The 18,693-nt window shown below is 44.7% G+C and overlaps 1 long non-coding RNA gene across 2 annotated transcripts in view; it reads right to left on the reverse strand.

Annotated features, from left to right (window-relative positions):
* The window catches only part of LOC116751453, a 28,035-nt gene extending 13,123 nt beyond the window's left edge, over window positions 1-14,912 (reverse strand). The window contains exons 1-3 of one of the 2 annotated variants that reach the window (XR_004349263.1): window positions 14,462-14,912; window positions 3,308-3,353; window positions 2,683-2,766 (exon numbers count right to left, since the gene is read on the reverse strand). This is a non-coding gene — a long non-coding RNA (uncharacterized LOC116751453). Of the gene's footprint in view, window positions 1-2,682; window positions 2,767-3,307; window positions 3,354-11,491; window positions 11,618-14,461 lie in introns of those variants that run through there. The other variant, XR_004349264.1, reaches the window with a different exon arrangement.
* Window positions 14,913-18,693: the final 3,781 nt, after the last annotated feature.

The following is an 18,693-nucleotide window of genomic DNA, read 5'->3' on the forward strand; positions in this document are numbered from 1 at the left end:
GGTGCTACTTGGCAGTGGAGGTAGGGGAAGGGAGTGGCACTGGTGTTCAAAGGCTCTGATTTCTCTGTGTGTCTATATGTTGTTTTGGAAGCTGAGAAGTGGAATCTGACAGACAAAGACCTGAGAAAGATTTGTGGTCAGAACCTTATTCCAGAAATCTGAAAGGCCAGGGACAGGGATCCGCTTATAACATTACATGCAGAACTGTCCCCTCCAGTGATTACTCAGCAAATCCAAGACCTAGGTGACCAACCGTCATGCTCTAGGGAGGAACTGTATGGCCACTTGATGCTTCCTCTTATTTATGTTTTCTTAGATCTTTGTACTTTATAAACAGAAAAATGTCGAGGTTAAGAGCATGAGCTAGAAAGACAGAGAATCCAGGTGGGAGTCTCAGCTCTACCACCCTCACTAAGCCTCAGTTTCCTCTTCTTTAAAATGGAAATAATAATAGTACTTACCTCATAGAGTTATTCAGTGAGAATTAAATGAGATAATACAGGGAGTGTCCTGAGCCCTATACCTGGCACACACAATCAATAATTATTGGTTTTATAACTAACAGTAACAAGATCCAAGGCAGTTATTAACTGTATCTTTAAATATGATACAATGAGAATAAGGAAGGTGACTGACCTTAGTGGTTCAATAATGGTCACACCTTTACTAGCTTACACAGCTCAAATACAAGTCCGAACCTTGGCCCCCAGAGTTAGAAGTCTTCCAGAAGACCTGTGTCCACTAAAATCCCACATGGTTGAGCTATTGCCGCATTCAAAAATTATCACCTTCCTTCAAAGTCATTCAATAAGGCCCTACTTACGTACGCCCTTGTGTTGGCTGCTGTACAGATAGGTCAAGACAAATGAAATTCCTTCTTTCCATTCATCCGGCCCAGGCCATCTTTGAATCTTCCCAAAGCCCTTAAAAATAGGGATTCTTTTCCTTCTTTCATCCTTTCCTCCTTTCCTTCCTTCCTTCCATCCTTCCTAATTCTGCTTCCTCCTTCCTCAGTCTAGTTATGAGAAAGAAGTTTCTGGGGGTAGGAGGTTTAAACTGATGGGCCATTAACAGCAGAACAAAGCAAAAGGAATTTTCCTGGTCACCAGCCAACAACTTTAGAGTGGTGTTTAAAATTCACTTGCTTAGGGGGAGGAAGAGAGGTTGACCAGGAGACGGTGGGAAAGGATTTCTCCCAGCTGACAGGGAACTGGGAAACACCCTTTGTTATGGCCAGTAAAACCAGCAAACACCATAGCACGCTGCTTGGTTTCTGCGCTAATCTTTTATCATCCAAACTTGAAATGCGGATATGAGAAAGAAAACAAACGTCTGTCTGCTGAATCCATAAATAAAATGTTCTCCTTGGCTTCAGACTTAGGGAACACCTGGATCCCTGCTCTGGCTTTGACAATGATTTGCTAAAATATAACACAGCCATAAATTTTTTCTGAGCCCACAGACACACATGCATTCTCTCTCTCTCTGTCTCTCAACCATACCCTGTCTTAGTCCAGCTGTGGCAAAGTTCAGCAGGAAAGGAGCTTTGGTCATGCAGTGTTTCCCCTATCCCATGTTTGCATTTTTAAATTTTATTTCTTGGCAGTCTGAAAGCCACTGGGGAAGGCAGTTTCAGCACTGAATTCATAAGCAGATCTGTTCTAGTAAAAATGTTCTTCTAGGGATCTCCTCTGCTGCGGAAGGCTGACTAGTGAAGAGTCCTGTTGGAATTTGGAAGCTGGCCCTTATCACCTCCCTATACCACTGTCCCCTCTCCCACAGTGCACTGCTCCAGGAACTTTCATAGCCCTGTGGCCACCTGCATAGACCTTAAAATGTCTACAACCTCTTCGGGCTTCCCTGGTGGCACAGTGGTTAAGAGTCCACCTGCCAATGCAGGGGACATGGGTTCCAGCCCTGGTCCGGGAAGATCCCACATGCTGCAGAGCAACTAAGCCCATGCACCACAACTAGTGAGCCTGCCCTCTAGAGCCCGCGAGCCACAACTAATGAGCCCACGCTCCGCAACAAGAGAAGCCGCCCAATGAGAAGCCTGCGCACCACAATGATGAGTAGCCCCTGCTCGCTACAACTAGAGAAAGCCCATGCGCAGCGACGAAGATCCAACACAGCCCAAAATAAATAAATGTATAAAAAATAAAATAAAATAAAATTTCTACAACCTCTTGACCCTGGGAGTTTCTGGGGGCCCCGCCAAATTGCCCAAGACTGCTTAAGAAGTAGTTACACACACGCTTAGGTTTTCCTAGTACGATGACTTCCAAATTCTTTAAAACTCAGCAGCATTCTTTTCAAAGGAACACAAAATATGAAGAACAGATTAAAACTATGGTTCCTGGTTGAAGCCAATCACAATGTTGCTTAAAATGGTCCCTAGAATTCAAAGTTTTGGGGGGAAAAAGCACTATTTTAGAACATCATTCTTTCTTTCTTTATTTATTTTAGTTTTTATTTTTTGGCCAGACCATGTGGCAAACAGGATCTTAGTTCCCTGACCAGGGATTGAACCCACGCCCCCTGCAGTGGAAGTGCAGAGTCTTAACCACTGGACTGCCAGGGAAGTCCCTCATTCTATTATTACTTTAAGTAATTTTGTCATTATAATGAAGTCCAAACTCCTCACTATGCCTATAGAACCCTTTTTATCCAGTCTCTGCCTACCTGGGCGCCATGCAGTTATTTCCATGGTGTCTACTCTCTTGATTTACGCCTTGGTTTTGTTGGTGCAGGTCCTCCTCTAGCTTCCTGGGAAAAGACACATGGGAAGTAAATTTTTTGTCACCTTACATATCCGATCATGCCTTTCCTTTCATTCTTTCTTCACATTTTGATTGGTAGTTTTGGTAGGTATAAAATTCTAGGTTGTAAATCATTCCCCACCAAGTCTAGGCCTCTCCAGTGTCCAGGTCTTTGAACTAGACGTTACTTTTGCGTGGAACACATACCCTCACCCTCACCCCACGCCCTTGTGTAGCTAACATCTCATTATTCTTGTCAGGGAAAATTCCCTGACCAGCCAGCTGCACCCCCCAAGGCCAGATAAATCCCCCTCCTAGGTGCTCCCACAACACCTGGTGTTTACCCCCTCATTACACTTATTACACCATATTATCGTTACCTGTTTACTTGTTTATGTCCTCCACTACTTTGTGAGCATAAGGGCTAAAAATACAGAGCCACAGTGCCACTCAATATTTGTAGAGCAAAGGAATAAATGAATGGTTGCAATGTTTTTTCTTTATTATGAGATACAATCTATAATAAAGTGTTTAACAAATGCCCTTACCAGTTGATGCATCCTCCAGATTTTGCAGGTATAGAACAGAATTGGTCTGGGGGAAGAAATGCCACCTTGATATTAGGAGCACAGAAAGAACCCTTATAATTTCTTGTTCAATATCTATCTTCCATGAGGACAGGGACCAGGTCTGCCCTGCTCACTGCTGTGTTCCCAACAACCAAATCATAAGACAGCTTAATAAACAGCTGTCGAATGAATGAACTAGTCCAGACAAAGGAAGTCCTATGCATTATACTACCAAGAAAATGAAGCGAAAAAAAGTCCCTAAGCTGTCTTACAGTCTTGGGGAAAAAAAAGAGGTTTGGAATGAAAACACAATTCATCATCTCCTCCCACCACATCTCCAATAGCAAACCAAAACCCTCTCCCAATTCCTTTTTCCAGATATAGGTGTTCCCTTCCTTGGACATCTGTATCTGAAGCCCTGGAATTCTTAGGCTCAGACTTGCTCCTTCATGGTCTGTTTCTTTTCAATCATCAAGTCCTGTTGCCTCCTCTCCCTTTACAAGCAGCTTTCACACCAGCCCTCCTGTTTCATTCCTCTTGCTGGTACCCCCCTCAAGGTCCCCATCACCCCGCACCTAGGTTTTCACATGGCCCCCTCTTTCACTCTGTCACTTTGACATCTCTATGGGATTAACCTCTCTGAAGCATTACTTTTCATAGTGTCTCTTCACTGTCTAAAACGCCTTCGGAGGCTCTTAATTTCTTTCCACATTAAGTCATCACTCCTCTCCCAGTTTTCAACCTTCAGAATGACTTCTAATGCTCTGTTTTCCCTCCCTAAACACACCAGCTCACTTATCACACATATACAACGTTCACTCTGTTAGGCAAGATGCTTCACTGTCTCAGAAACAACAGAGCAGGCTCCTGCACAATTTGCACATTCTCTTCTCTGGAATGTTCTCCTTGCCCCTCTCTTAATTCCATCCATCCTTCCAGACCTGATGTACATCTTTCCTCCTCCAAGATGCCTTCATCGACAACTTCAGGTCTCGCTGATCTCTCCAACTTTAAAATCCAAATAGTGCTTATTATCTTTGCAGCACAATTAAATCCGGATGGATGCCTTATATAAATCACTACACACGGCTTCCCTGGTGGCACAGTGGTTAAGAATCCGCCTTCCAATGCCGGGGACACGGGTTCGAGCCCTGGTCCGGGAAGATCCCCCATGCCGCAGAGCAACTAAGCCCGTGCGCCACAACTACTGAGCCCACGTCCCACAACCGCGGAAGCCTGCGCACCTAGATCCCGTGCTCTGCAACAAGAGACAGCACTCCTGAGTGTGTGCGCCATGTTCCCCTTTCTCTTTTCCTCTTTCCTGTCCCTCCATATGAACACCTCCAGCACGGCCATGAGCTCTTACTCTTCCCTGTTTCAGTGTTATCGTATGCTTGATTTGCAATGAGAAGCCCGTGCACCACAACGAAGAGTAGCCCCCGCTCACTGCAACTAGAGGAAGCCCACATGCAGCAACGAAGATCCAATGCAGCCAAAAATAAAAATAAATAAATAAATCTATATAAATAAATAAATCAATCACTGTACAGTCTACATAGGTTAGTGTGGACTTCTCCACCTAGCCCAGCTGCTCCTGGATGGCAAAGGTATAAGGATGTCCTGTTCTTGTACCCAAGGGCCCCTTAGAGTTCAACACATAGTAGTATTCAGGAGGCGATAAGAGAGGTGCCCTCTGCAACAGACAGACCTGGGTTAATCCCAGCCTAACCAATTACTGACTGTGTGTATTTGGGCAAGTAATTTGGACCCTCTGAGCCTCAGTATCCTCCTCTGTAAAATTGGGATAATAACAGTGCTAACTCATAGCGCTGTTAGGAAGATAAATTAGGTAACACTAAGTGAAGCAATTTGTACATTGCTTTGAAACATGGTAAATACTCAATATATGTTAGCCAGGGTAATAGGAGACTCCAATCCCTCTTCTTGAAGTTGAACTTCGGCCTTGATTTTATTTTAGACTTTCTATCACTGAGTAAGCCTTGCAAACAGGGATTTCCTGCCAGTCCCTACCTCTGTATCCACCCCTGGCTGGTCAAAGCATATCCCTACAAACGGTGGCTAGGTAGGGGCAAGTTCCATCATGCAAGGTCATCTCAGGCCCCACTTTGTTCTCCTTCCTGCCCTCAGCACTCCTGGATTCAGCGCTGAAAATTTTTAGGTGTCTTTGGCTTGTGAACCTTCTTATGCCTTTCTTTATTCTACTTTTTCTTTCTCATTCTCATTGTATTATAAAAGTAATACATGCTCATTATAAAAAAAAATCTTTTTAAAGTATATAAGAGTGTAAAGTGAAGAGCAAATGTCTTGCGTCCCATCCAAAGCTCCATTCTTACTCTTCGGAATGAACCAATTGGCAGCTTCTCACGAGTATTTCTAGAAATCATCCATGGCTACTGAAACATATACACACACGTACACCGTTCTGTGGCTTGCTTTACTCACTTAACAGTCTATAGCCACACTTGATAGGTACAGCACACGCTATTTTATGGCAACTTAGATTTCTTTTGTAGAGAGCAACCTTCATTGATTTCATGAGTCCTCTACAGATGGGCCGGTAGGTTGCTACTACTAAAACATTGTGATGAATATATATGTGTGTGTGTGTTTGTATATATAAATACATAAATTATATATATACACATACATACGTATTTTATACATATATATATATATATATATATATATATATATATATATATATATATAAAATCTGTGGACTCCCTAAGTCTTTAAGGCCTCTGATTGCCAGATTAGAGCAGACTGGGGGTGATTCTTCACCTTTGGTCCTACCTCCTGAGTTCTCCACTCACACCGAGCATTCAGTCCCGAGACCCACTGACTCACTGCAGCAGGACCACCTTCCTCCTCACCTCAGAATAGAAGAAAGAGGTCACTGGACTGTTTCCTCAGGATCTCACGCAATACGAGTCACAGAACCCGTTTCTCCCTCTCTCTGGGACCACAGGGGAAATCCCTGGCAATGGGGAATAGGATTTCAGAATCTGGCTGTGTTCTCTGGTAGTTCTGAGGAAGTTCCAGAGAAGGAAGGAAACACGTTTTTGGTTCGTGGGACACAATCCCAGCTGTTGTCAGTGGGGCCGGGAGGGATGTGAGTGTGACAACAAAGACAGTGGCTGAGCCGGGCTTTAGGTGGTGGCTAGGAGGAGGGGCATACACAGGGCTTTCATCGTCAGTGACTCGGCATTATTATCCTAGCCTACATCCGTCCCTTTCCGCCACCTCCTTTCTCAGGCCAAGGACAGGATAGAACGGCAGGAACTCGGACTGCTTATCCCCAGCTTGGCCTGATTCATGCAGGACCCTAAGCCAGCCACTTACTGTACCCTGATAGAAGGCCCAGGGGCCTGGGAGAAGTTAGGGCTGGAAAAAGTGCCCCTGGGCTGGGTCTAAGTTGCTTACTTATATGTCTGTGACCCACAGTGGGTTACCAAACCATCCTAAGCTTCAGTTAGGACATTCCCCTACCTGTAAAAAAAGCCAAAGCAACATCAACAGTCCCTGTCTTATACTGCCCTTGAGAGCAGGAAGTACACCAAGCACTTAACACAGGGCCTCGCATTACATAAGCAGTCAATCAATCTCTGATACTTGCTTCACTGATACTTGTCCCCCTCGCCTAGCACAGTGCCCAGTCCAGAGCAGGTGATTAATTAAGACATTTTTTTCCCCAATCAATGAATGAATAACCTCTTCATTTCTGATGGGCAGATAAGAAAATTACAAAGTGACTCCCAAGGTCTCTCCAACCTCACATCACTCCATTCTCACTTCTTTCTCTCCCTCTATTCCTAGGAGAAAAGATGTCCTATTCTCCCTGGCTTGACCACGAGACCCAGCCAAATAAAAAGAATGAGCTTAAGGCCAAGGTCCTGGAATGCAGCCTGCTGCTCCCCATCGCTCGCATTCCCACCTGAACCATTCCCACCTCCAGGTTTGTGGAAAAATTTGTCTTCCACGAAACCGGTCCCTGGTGCCAAAAAGGTTGAAGACCGCTGCCCTATATAATCTGAAAAACGTCAAGCATAAAGTTTAATTTAAGGAGCTTTCAGGTGGGAACTGAATCCTAGTAACAGGTAAGAGCAAATACAAATCCTTTCTGAAGGACTACAATTCAACTCATGCCTCAAAGAATGCCCATGAAGTTCTAATAAATTGTGCCTAAAGTTAAAACTCACAAAACATACAAGGAAACAAGGTACCATAAAGAAAACCAGCAGAAACAAAAAACAACTAATTAGACTCACTAAAATTTGATATATAGAAATTATCGAGTACAATAAATGTGAGCCTTAAATATATGAGCCAGGAACAAAAGACTAAAAGACTATAAAAAGTAACGAAACCAATTTGGGTGGGGGTGTGGGGGTGTGGGGGTATGCAGGGAGGAACTAGAATGGATTACATAGCAGATTAGATACCGTTAAAGGCAGAATTCATTTACTGGAAGATGGACCTGAAGAAATCTAGAAAGTGACCAGGGATACAAAGACATAAAGAATAAAAGAACTACATATGTGACATTGGAGGATAGAATAAGATGGTCTAATATATATTTAATTGTCTTTACAGAAGAAAATAAGAAGAAAGAATAAGGAAGAAGAGGTACTTGTAGAGTCAACACCAGGACTAGTGTGAGGTGAGTGAGGGGCCTAGGGCCTAAAATTTATTTTAGACAATCACTCTCAGAGCCAATCCTGCATTCGTACAAACTCAAGAATGAGCATCTTTTTAAATCTGATGCCCTCACTGGCTATACACTAGTGCTGGCCCTGCTGAGAACTTTTCCAAATTGTTGTAAGACACCAAACTCTGGATTCAGAAATCCCAAGAAGAATAAAGAAAAATATATTCATGTGTACTTACATCAAAGTGAAAGTGCACAGGGCTTGGGACAAATACAAATCAATGACAAAGAAACTACAATTAGACCACAGACTTCTCAGCAGCCACAGTGGAAGTCAGAACGGTATCTTCAATGTCCTGAGATAAAATAACTGGTGATCGAGAATTTCATCCAAGAATTTAAATATGATAGTGAAAGAAAGTCTTTTTTTTTTTTTTTTGTGGTACGCAGGCTTCTCACTGTTGTGGTCTCTCCCGTTGCGGAGCACAGGCTCCGGACGCGCAGGCTCAGCGGCCATGGCTCACGGGCCCAGCCGCTCCACGGCATGTGGGATCTTTCCGGACCGGGGCACGAACCCATGTCCCCTGAAGAGGCAGGCGGACTCTCAACCACTGTGCCACCAGGGAAGCCCAGAAAGTCATTTTTAAACTCACAAAAACCAAGAGAATTTACTACCAACAGACTCTCGCTGAAGGAAATACTGCAGGATGAATTTCAGACAGAGGGAAGCCAATCTCAGATGGCTTCTTATAAAAAGGAACCGTGAACAAAGAGATTGGTACTTCTGTAAGCCACCAATGAACAACATTTGATTGTGTAAAGAAACAATGATGTCTCATCTGTCCTGAAAAAAAAAAAAGAGTGAAAAAACTGGACTACAACAGGAAATAAATGATGGGGGGAGTTTAAGTTAAAGTAGTTTAAGGTCACTTATTGTTTTGTTTAAGAGGGTAAAAATTGTGATTAAATTTTACTTATTTTTTAAAAAATATTAATTTATTTATTTGGCTGCGCCAGGTCTTAGTAGCAGCACACAGGATCTTCCTTGCGGCATGCAGGATCTCTTTTAGTTGCAACATGTGGGACCTAGTTCCCTGACCAGGGATCGAACCCAGGCCCCCTGCCTTTGGAATGCAGAGTCTTAGCTACTGGACCACGAGGGAAGTCCCTGTGACTAAATTTTTAATATCTAGAGGACCCATTTAAAGAATAAACAGACAGAGAGACTGTAACTTCCAAGGCAATCAATGGGGTGATTAAAAACTTCAATCCATAAGAAGATAAAGTGGAAGGAAAAAATAAAAATAAACCAGGACATAGGGGAAGTTATGTGTAGGTGCAGGGGGTACATGGGAACTCTCTGTACCTTCCTTTCCATTTTGTTATAAATCTAAAACTGCTCTGAAAAAATTACGTCTTAAAAACAAACAAACAAACAAAAAAAAAACACCCAGGACAAACAGCACAAAATAAGAGAGAGAGAAATCTGACTAATTCAGTAATTTCTAGCTCTTACGTAAATACATTCTAACTGAAATGTTTTGCTCTGCATTGAAAAGACAAAGCTTGTCAGAATGGCTAGAAAACAAAATCCAGTAATAGGGGCTTATTACAAATAAAGTAAAAGAGCTAAGTTAGGGAGCTGCTAAAGTTTTCTCCTGCTTTGTCCATATGTGACTTTTCCATAAAGTCAATCAGAACAAATTTGGTCATGTGACGAGAGTTTGATAAAGGAACGATTTGCAAACACGTGGGCAGAGTGTAAGGAAACCACAGGGAAAGCACAACACCCTGGAACTGGGAAAAACAGGCCTCTGTTACCACCTCTAGCACTGAAAGGCCAAGGAGGGCCAGGCAGTTATGAGAACCCATTCTGGCCCCTTCCAATCCATTTTCCACACTGTGGCTAGAATGACACACTCCCTAACACACACACTCACTCATACACATCTACAGCTTCAAGTCTTTTAAGAGCATCCCATAGTCCTTGAGATGGCTAAAAGTGCCTTAACATAGCCTCCAAAGCCTTTTGTGACCAGTCTTCTCTGCCACATCGCCAGCTTTTACTGGGACCAGAGTCCACCTCATTTTCAGCCTTTTAGTCACTGTGGCCTTCTCTTATATTCTTGGATTCACCATGCATGTTCCTTCCCACCTCAGGACCTTGGCATATGCTGTTCTCTGGCTAGAGTACTTCTCACTCTACCCTCTAAATCCTCTTATCCCCACTCATCTTTGTGGGCTGAGCTCAAGTGTCACTTACTGGAGGAACTTTCCCAAAGCTCCATCTTCATTATATACCTTCAGTACATTAATACGTCTCCTGCAGAGCACTTATCACTATTGTCATTCTCTATTCATATTTGTACAAGTATTTGATGAAGGTGTGTTCCACTAGACTGGAAGCTCCATGAGGGCAAGAATGGCACCCTTTTTGCTCACTACTGTACACTGCCTGGCACCTGGCATCTAGCAAAACTCAATACATATTAATGAATGAAGGAATGAAAACATCCTTACTAAGAGAAGGACACTTTGCCCCAAAACGAGTGTTAAATACCCTAAGAAGCTTTGCCCAGTTTCGTTACACAATTTGCATTCATTCATTCACAGGTTATTTACTTGCCATTTCTCTGTGTCAGAGATAACAAAGGGCAGCTTCCTTCAAAAGCCTTTTATGAACATATGGCAAGAACGTGGTGGGAGAGCCTCCAAGCCAGGGCAGTGGATGGCATCTCAGTAAACCTGGTGGGCCCTCGAGGTGGAGAACAGGGAGTGCCTCCCCATTCTTGGCCCATCAGACCCAGAGCAAAGGCAGATGGATTGAACAATCAACCGTGAGCTTTTCCCAGGGCCCTAAATGGTGGCCAGGGCCACAGTCAACGGCACCCAAGTGATGGAACGCTGGCCATTTTGGCAAAGTGGAGCGGAAGGAGCTGCATTTGGTTGGCTCCAGGTAATTGCTAACCACAGCGAAAAATCCTCTGCCTCAAAATTCCCATTTGGGAAAGGGACCAAATGCATTTCCTTTGATTATTAAAATCTACATCCTGTTCTCTGATTTGATTGACTTTACACGTGGATGGTAATGGGTCTATGCCTTGGCTTCCTCATCCTCAATCAGGATGAAAGTTTTTAGGTTGTTTAAGAGCATCAATAAATAATAACAGCAGTAGCAGCAACTAACATTTACCGAACATCACTCTATGCTCGACTCTGTGCTAAGCTCTTTATACGTACATACATATTTACATACGTACATATATACGTATACATATACGTACATATACATATATACATACATGCATACATACACACATACATACATATACACATATACATACACATATACATACATATACACATATACATATACATACACATATACATATATATAGTATCTCAATCTTCACGTCAATTAGCTCATGTTGCTCCCCTGCTTAAAACTCTCCAATGACTCCCCTTCATATTAAAATAAAATGTAAACTCCTTACCTCCGCAGTCAAGGCCCCACAGGAATATGATTTCTGCTGTCTTATCTAAAACGGTCTCTCCCCTCAGTCGGCTCCAGCAGCAGCAACCCTCTTTCTGCAACTCACAGACACCAAGCTTGTTCCCACCTCGTGGCCTTTGTACCAGCTAGCCCTTCTGCCTGAAGCGCTCATCCCTCAGATCCACGCATGGCTGCCTCCTGCTGGTCACGTGGGTCTCAGCTCAGTCACTACCTCCCTGACTCCCCTACCCCCCTCACCCTATTGCTCCATCACCGCACCGTTTTACTGCTGCCATAGCATGTATCGCTATCTGAAATTATCTTAATTTTTTGTTAGCTCCACTATTATCTGTCTCCCCTAACTAGAACATACATTCCATGAGAGCAAAGTCCCATCTATCTTGTTCACTCTTGAAATCTCAGTGCCCAGAACAGAGCCTAGTACACTTCAGGCTTTCCACAAACATTTCTCAAGTAAAAAAAAAATGGGTGACAGACACTGTGCAATAAGAGCTACTATACTTATGCCATTTTGTAGATGAAGGACCTGAGGTCTGGTGACATTGGGTGACATGCCCAAGGTCACAGAGGCAGAGGGTAAATAGAGGAGAAGAGTAACAATCGTAACCAGGCCTAGCTGCTCCAGGACTTGTGCTCTTAATCACTACACAAACTGAGATTCATCCCATGAATCCTGTCATGTATCCTCCCCACTACTACCCCCATATTCATTCTTTTTTTTTCAAAGAAATACTAAATTTAAAAAAAAATTATTTAATTAATTTATCTTTGGCTGTGTTGGGCCTTCCATGCTGCACGCGGGCTTTCTCTAGTTGCGGCGAGCGGGGGCTGCTCTTCGTTGAGGTGCACAGGCCTTTCATTGCGGTGGCCTCTCCTGTTGCGGAACACAGGCTCTAGGCACGTGGGCTTCAGTAGTTGTGGCACGCGGGCCTCAGCAGTTGTGGCTTGCGGGTTCTAGAGTGCAGGCTCAGTAGTTGCGGCGCATGGGCCTAGTTGCTCCACGGCATGTGGGATCTTCCCGGACCAGGGCTCGAACCCGTGTCCTCTGCAATGGCAGGTGGACTCTTAACCACCGTGCCACCAGGGAAGCCCCCCATATTCATTCTTTACATTGAACCTGGCCCAAGAGCTAGGCAGCAAGGAGGCATTGAATAAAGCAGTGCAGAGAGTATGAACTGGTACAACCGCTTTGGATAACTGTTTGGAAATACTAACACTGACCCAGTCCTCAGTTTATATCCACAGATATATTAATATGTGTCCAACCAAAAGCCACGCACAAGAATGTTCACAGAAGCAGCATTCTTAAAACCAAATGCTTGGAACAACCTAAATGTCCATCGAGCAGAATGAATAAACCACATTGTAGGGACTTCCCTGGTGGTCCAGTGGTTAAGACTCCACACTTCCAACGCAGGGGGCGTGGGTTTGATCCCTGGTTGGGGAACTAAGATTCCCACATGCTGGATGGCACGGCCAAAACATTTTTAAAAATTAAAAAATAAACACGTTGTAGTATAGTCATAAAATGGAATGTTATACAGCAACAAAAAAGAAAGTACAACTACATGCAACATGGCTGAATCTCACCAAGAAAAAGTATCTACCGTATAATTCCCTTTAAAGAAAGATTTTAAAAAATAGACCATGTTAATCTATGTTGCTAAAAGTCAAAATAGTGACTACCCTTGTGGGTGGAGGTGGGGCATGGTGGTGGTTTGGGATGGGAAGAGCATGAGTGGGGCTTCCCGAATTGGGTAATGTTTGGTTTCTTGACCTGGACACTAGTTCTACAGTTGTGTTCAGTTCATGAAAATTCATTCAGTTATATACTTCTAATTTGTACACTTTTACGTTGTAAAACAATATATTTATGTTGAATCATATGAAATGCCACTTTGTCCATGAAAAGTCGCTGCATATTAGCAACTTCACGTGGCCCAACTAAAATGTTATACTTCAATGAGAGGATTACTTAAGAAAAAATAAATCCTGCCCAGTTTAATTGCTTCGTATTATACGTGGCTCTGAAAAAACTAGTTATGAGAAAGAGCCTGTGCCTTCCAAGTGTTCTTTGGCAGGTGGTAAACAGGCCCAGGATGGTTGTAAATTCTTCCCCAGGGCCTGAGGCTGGTGCACGTGGTCGTGTACCCCGGAGTCCGGAGTCCAGCCAGCCCTGGTGTAGTGCAAGTCAGCTGGAGGAGGCCTGAATGTCCTCGAGCAGAGATGAGCCTCTCCGGCCTCAGGCCCAAGGTGTCAGTGGTCCTGGAACACACCAGGTCACACCTGCCCTGCTCTTTGCACTCACTGTGGCCTCCTTCCTAAACACTTGCAAGGTTCCCATTCCTCAGCCTTCAGACTTCCTAGAGAGGCTCTTCCTGACCTCCTTAAAGATCATTCCCCAATCACTGTCACATCCCTTTATGATCCCCTTCGTGGATTTGACCAACATCTGAATTTATGTTATTATCTGGGTGTTTACTTTTTATTATTTGCTTCCCTCATTGGACTAATGAGAGGTATATGAGAGCAGGAGATTCCTACAACTTGTTCACTGTTGCACCCTCACAGCCTGGGATGGTGCCTAGTACCTAGAATCTGCTTAAATATTGGCTGAATGAATCAGCCAATGAATGACTGACCAAATGAAACGGCATGAATAGAGGCCAGGGGAGAAAGGGTAGCCCAAATCACAAGTCAAGTCAGAAAGAAGCACGCAACCCCCCATCCCTCTCATGGAATGTGAAAGCCAAGTTCAGCCTCCAGAAAATTGCTGACCCCTCCAGAGTCCACATATCCCTTCCTTATCCCTGTGCTTCTCTCAGGGTCCCCATTCTGTTGTACGAAGGACACAGACACTTATGAGGTATTTACTGAACCACCCTATGGAGTAGAATTATCATGCCCATTAAATATATAATATCGAGAGTCTAAAGGATCAGTAACTCACCTGAGATCCATCAACAATGAAGTGGCAGTTCTTTGGGCAAAGTCTAAATACGTCCATTCCCAAAGTCACAGCTCACCAATCACTGCATCAGCTGAGTTTTCAAGATTACCAGGGAATTTCTGTGATTTGCAAGCAAGGACCAAAGGAGCTCCTCTTGACCTTTTATTTTTTTCTCCTTCTCTTCCTACTGCTCTCAGTGGTTGCTCTGGATTTGGCTCCCACATCTGAAATGAGCAGTGCGCTTCATTTTATGTGGACTAGTGCAAATTTGAACTGTGCCAATCTTGATTCAGTAGCCAAAGCTGAAACAATTGCAAATCTGACTTTATAGTCACACCTATGAGGAAACCACTCTGGACTATGTGAGGTCTTCAGGAAAGCTTCTTTGCATAACCTTCCACTGCCCTGTTCAGCAAAGAGTGAAAACCAAGGGTCTTGGAGGAAGAATGGGGGAAGAGGAAGCTAGTGACCTGTATTATTGTAACCAAACTAACATCTTCAAAATTTCCCTATTACACAGAGCAATTAGAGGGACCTCAAAACTCGCCGTGCACTTGGCTCTCAGCTAGATTACTTGAAAAATATCTTGCCCTTTAGGGCTCACGATAATCCCCTGAAGCAGATACTATGACTAGCGCCCTTTTTACAATAGAGATCTGAAGAGATTAAGAATTATGTAAAGTCACCAAGTGTTTAACAACCGCCCCTCCCAATACTGATACAAGAGAATCATCATTCCCAGCTTTATATCACACTACCTGCTACCACTGAAATCCAAACATCTAAAATCAACTCTTTGGTGAACTATTTAAGATACCCAGTCACACCGTTAAAAATATAACTTTTATCCTGCAAAAACTGTACTAGTTAAAGCATCAGTGACAGCACAGTATGACTGTTTTGAACTGTTTCTTGATAAAGAAAACTTTGTTTGCACTTGAGAGTGTTTTCCACTTTCTGAAGTTCTGACGCGCACAGATAAATAGGCTTCTCTTAAAATTCTAACTTATTCCCATTCATCAAAATGGCTGGGTATGTTGAATAATCATCGAAACGTGTATTCAGCACCTAGACGCTGTTCCAAGGGCTTTAATGTGCATTATTCCATTCAAGGTCCACTCAGACCTTTTTGCTAAGTACTACTATTAGTTTTCATATGACAGAGGAGGAAACTGAGGCACATTCAGTTTGGGTAACTTGTCCAAGGCTGTGGAGCTTGTAAAGGTGAGATTGAACCCCAGCAGTCTGCGGTCAGTGTTTGTACATCTGTCTTTCAAGTCCTCCAGGCTCCAAAGCTGAAAGCCAGAAAGCCTAGGGGCTACTGCCAGAACAGAGTTCTAACCTCGGGTGTGACACATCGCCCTGGCTATCTTCGCTTGCACTAGCACTCCCCAAGTTTCCTTCTGCCACCCCTTTGCCTGGCTGAGTCTGCATTCTGCAGATGCGAAATGCAGGGAAACTTCTCCAGGGCCCCCAGGCTGTGGCCCCTCCTTTGCTCTCCTGTACTCTCTAATGCACCACTGATGTTAACTGTAATTAAATCATTCTTGGAAACAAATAAATCATTATTTGTTTAACATCTCTCTCCCCTCCTGACTATATAAACAGTAGCAGTTCCAGAGTTTCCTTATAGGTAGGGGCAGGTCATTTACTTGCATTGGGGGGCTTGGTTCCAGTGCTTCCTATTTGATATAAGGGTGAGAAAGGTCAATTGCATACAGAAATAAATGAGGGTGCTGAGGAAGATTATACGTGACACCATGGTGTCACCACTGACTGTAAGCTCTATATGGACAAAAATAGCATCTATCACTGTAAACCCAATACCTGGCACCGTGCCTGATGCACAGGAGGTGTATAATAATGTTTTGTGGAATTAGTAAATAATTAAAACAGAGCCTGTGACTTCTTATCTGAAAAGGAGGGAAGATAAGACCCAGAGCACAGCTTTTTAAAGCTACATGACATATAAAAACAGGCCCAGCACAGGAACGGCACACAGTAAATGCTCCATAAATGTCTGCCACTGAATTAGAATTCCTGCCTCTCCTCACTCCCACTGCACTCAGCTCCCAGCTTGATAAGAGGGCAAAGCCCAGAACTGAAGCCACTGGACTCCCCTGTACACGATCTGGTAGGGGTGAAGACGGTGATAGGGTGAAACGACTATAATCAGCACGGGCAGGAATGCAGGGCTGTTAGGGTCCACCTCCAGCAGAAGAGTTATACCTGGGGAAGAGACAGGGCAGCTTTGGAATGAACAAAGTCACAGGAAGTAGGAAAAAAAAAAAAAAAAATCCAGCACAGGCCTACCAGCCACTCAATCCGAAGAATGAAGGTGGTACCGTTAAACTGTGAAGGCACAAATGCTTTGCATTCCCCACCATCTTTCACTCTGTCCCCTCTCCCCCAACCTCTGGCCCCTGGGCTGCAGACAGGATTAAAACACAACCAACCAGAGGGTGTCGGCCACAGAGATGCCTCCCCACAGGCACCTTCACATCAGCCTTTCCTCATGCAGATGCTTCCCAACCTGTCCCCTCATCCTCCTTCAGGTCACGCCTCCCCAGTCTCCAAGTCTCAACTCATAACCACAGCCCCCTGTCAGAAAGAGACCCCCTGGTGCCCAAATTAAAATCAGGTCCTTCGCGGCTCTCCCCATACCCTCAGATCCTGCTTCCGTCTCCCTCCTAGCACTTATCATAGACTCAAATTGCACAGTCTGTCTTCCCCCCGAATTGTGAGCTTCACTAGGGCAGGGAGGACTGTCTGTCTCTCACCAAGGCCTCAGAGTCAGGGCAGGCCCCAGGGCAGAATATATGAATGACTGACTGGATAGATGGATGGATGGATGGATGGATTTCTCATAACAGTTACCCCCAAACCTCTCCTCTCTTTAGGTTCCAAGGAAGAGTGGAATATGGTCCCCAGCGCCCTCCCAGACACCGAGTCACAGTCTGCTCAGGTATCAGAGACTCCTCCCAGCTCAGGATGGGGGGCTCCTGCATGGAGCCCCACCAGAGCTGGGGTCTCCTCACTTCTCTTTCAGGAAAGCTGAGAACAGACCAGGAATGGAAGGAACACTGTCTCTTGGCTAATTCCTCTAATTAAGGACACAGGACAGCCACCCCCTACCTCATCTTGACTTTCTTCCATAGTTTAGAAAGGATTTCCTTATTCCCATCCTTTTACTTGTCCCAGCAAGGCCCATGAGCAACCACTGGCTGGAAAATCACTGCTCCAACTTTCCTCGTTTAACGTGCTTCAGTGACTTGCAAGAAAAAAGTTTTTAGGCTTGTGATATGAAGATGGGGTGGTAGCAAAGTAGAAAGATCCGGGTTGCAAAGATCTAGAAAATCAGCACCACCATTTATTAGATCTTTCATTTATCAGGTGCAGGACCCTTGGCCTCAATTTCTACATCTGACAAATAGGAATAATGATATTGAGCTTGGATGCCTGTAAAGGGAAGACCTGAACAACTGTAAAATACCCTATTGTCCTAGTAAAGAGTTTTTCTCTTGGCATTAAGTAAGGTCTTGGCCCTGAAAGTAAGACTGAGCTTTCGTCGGGGGAGAGCCTGCTCTGCCCCCAGGAGCTGAGTAAGGAAATCACACTGCAAAGGTGCGTTTGAGTAGCGAGAAGCCATTTTAGCCTGGACTCGGTGACCTTGGGTTCTGGTCTGGGTTTGCAAAATGTCTCTCCCTCTGCCTGTCTCCAGAGCGCCAGCACCAGCCCCAGCACCAGCCCCAGCACCAGATCCAGCCCAAGGCCAGACCTCTGGCCTGGGCTGGAAGCCTTTCATCGGCTCCCTTGACAACAGCCAAGCACAGATCTATGGTGGCGTAGGAAGAAAAAACCTGCCTCACAACCTCCCCGTGAAGCGAAAACACCATCAAGACGAACCTTACAGGGGATTCAGACCCTGGCCCAGCTCTTATCCCCGCATCAAAGCCACCCCCTACCCCGGACTCCCCGGAGGCTACAGCCTCCTTCGTTCCTGGGCGGAGCTGGGCCTGCTGCGAGGGCTCCCCGCCTTCCCGGAGTCAGGCCTAATGGCGGGGGCTTTTCTTTTCACCGCCCAGGGTTGATGCGCTCCCCCCGCCCCCGCCGCCCCATCATTAACTGCAAAGAAAAGATCCCGGCCATTTCCATTTCCTCTGCGGCTCAAGAGCTCTGTTGTTATTTAATCCCGTGGCCACCCCGGCAGCATCCTCGGCGCGGACGGCTCC

The sequence above is a fragment of the Phocoena sinus genome, chromosome 3 (assembly GCF_008692025.1).
Source record: "Phocoena sinus isolate mPhoSin1 chromosome 3, mPhoSin1.pri, whole genome shotgun sequence".
Taxonomy (NCBI): Eukaryota; Metazoa; Chordata; class Mammalia; order Artiodactyla; family Phocoenidae; genus Phocoena; species Phocoena sinus.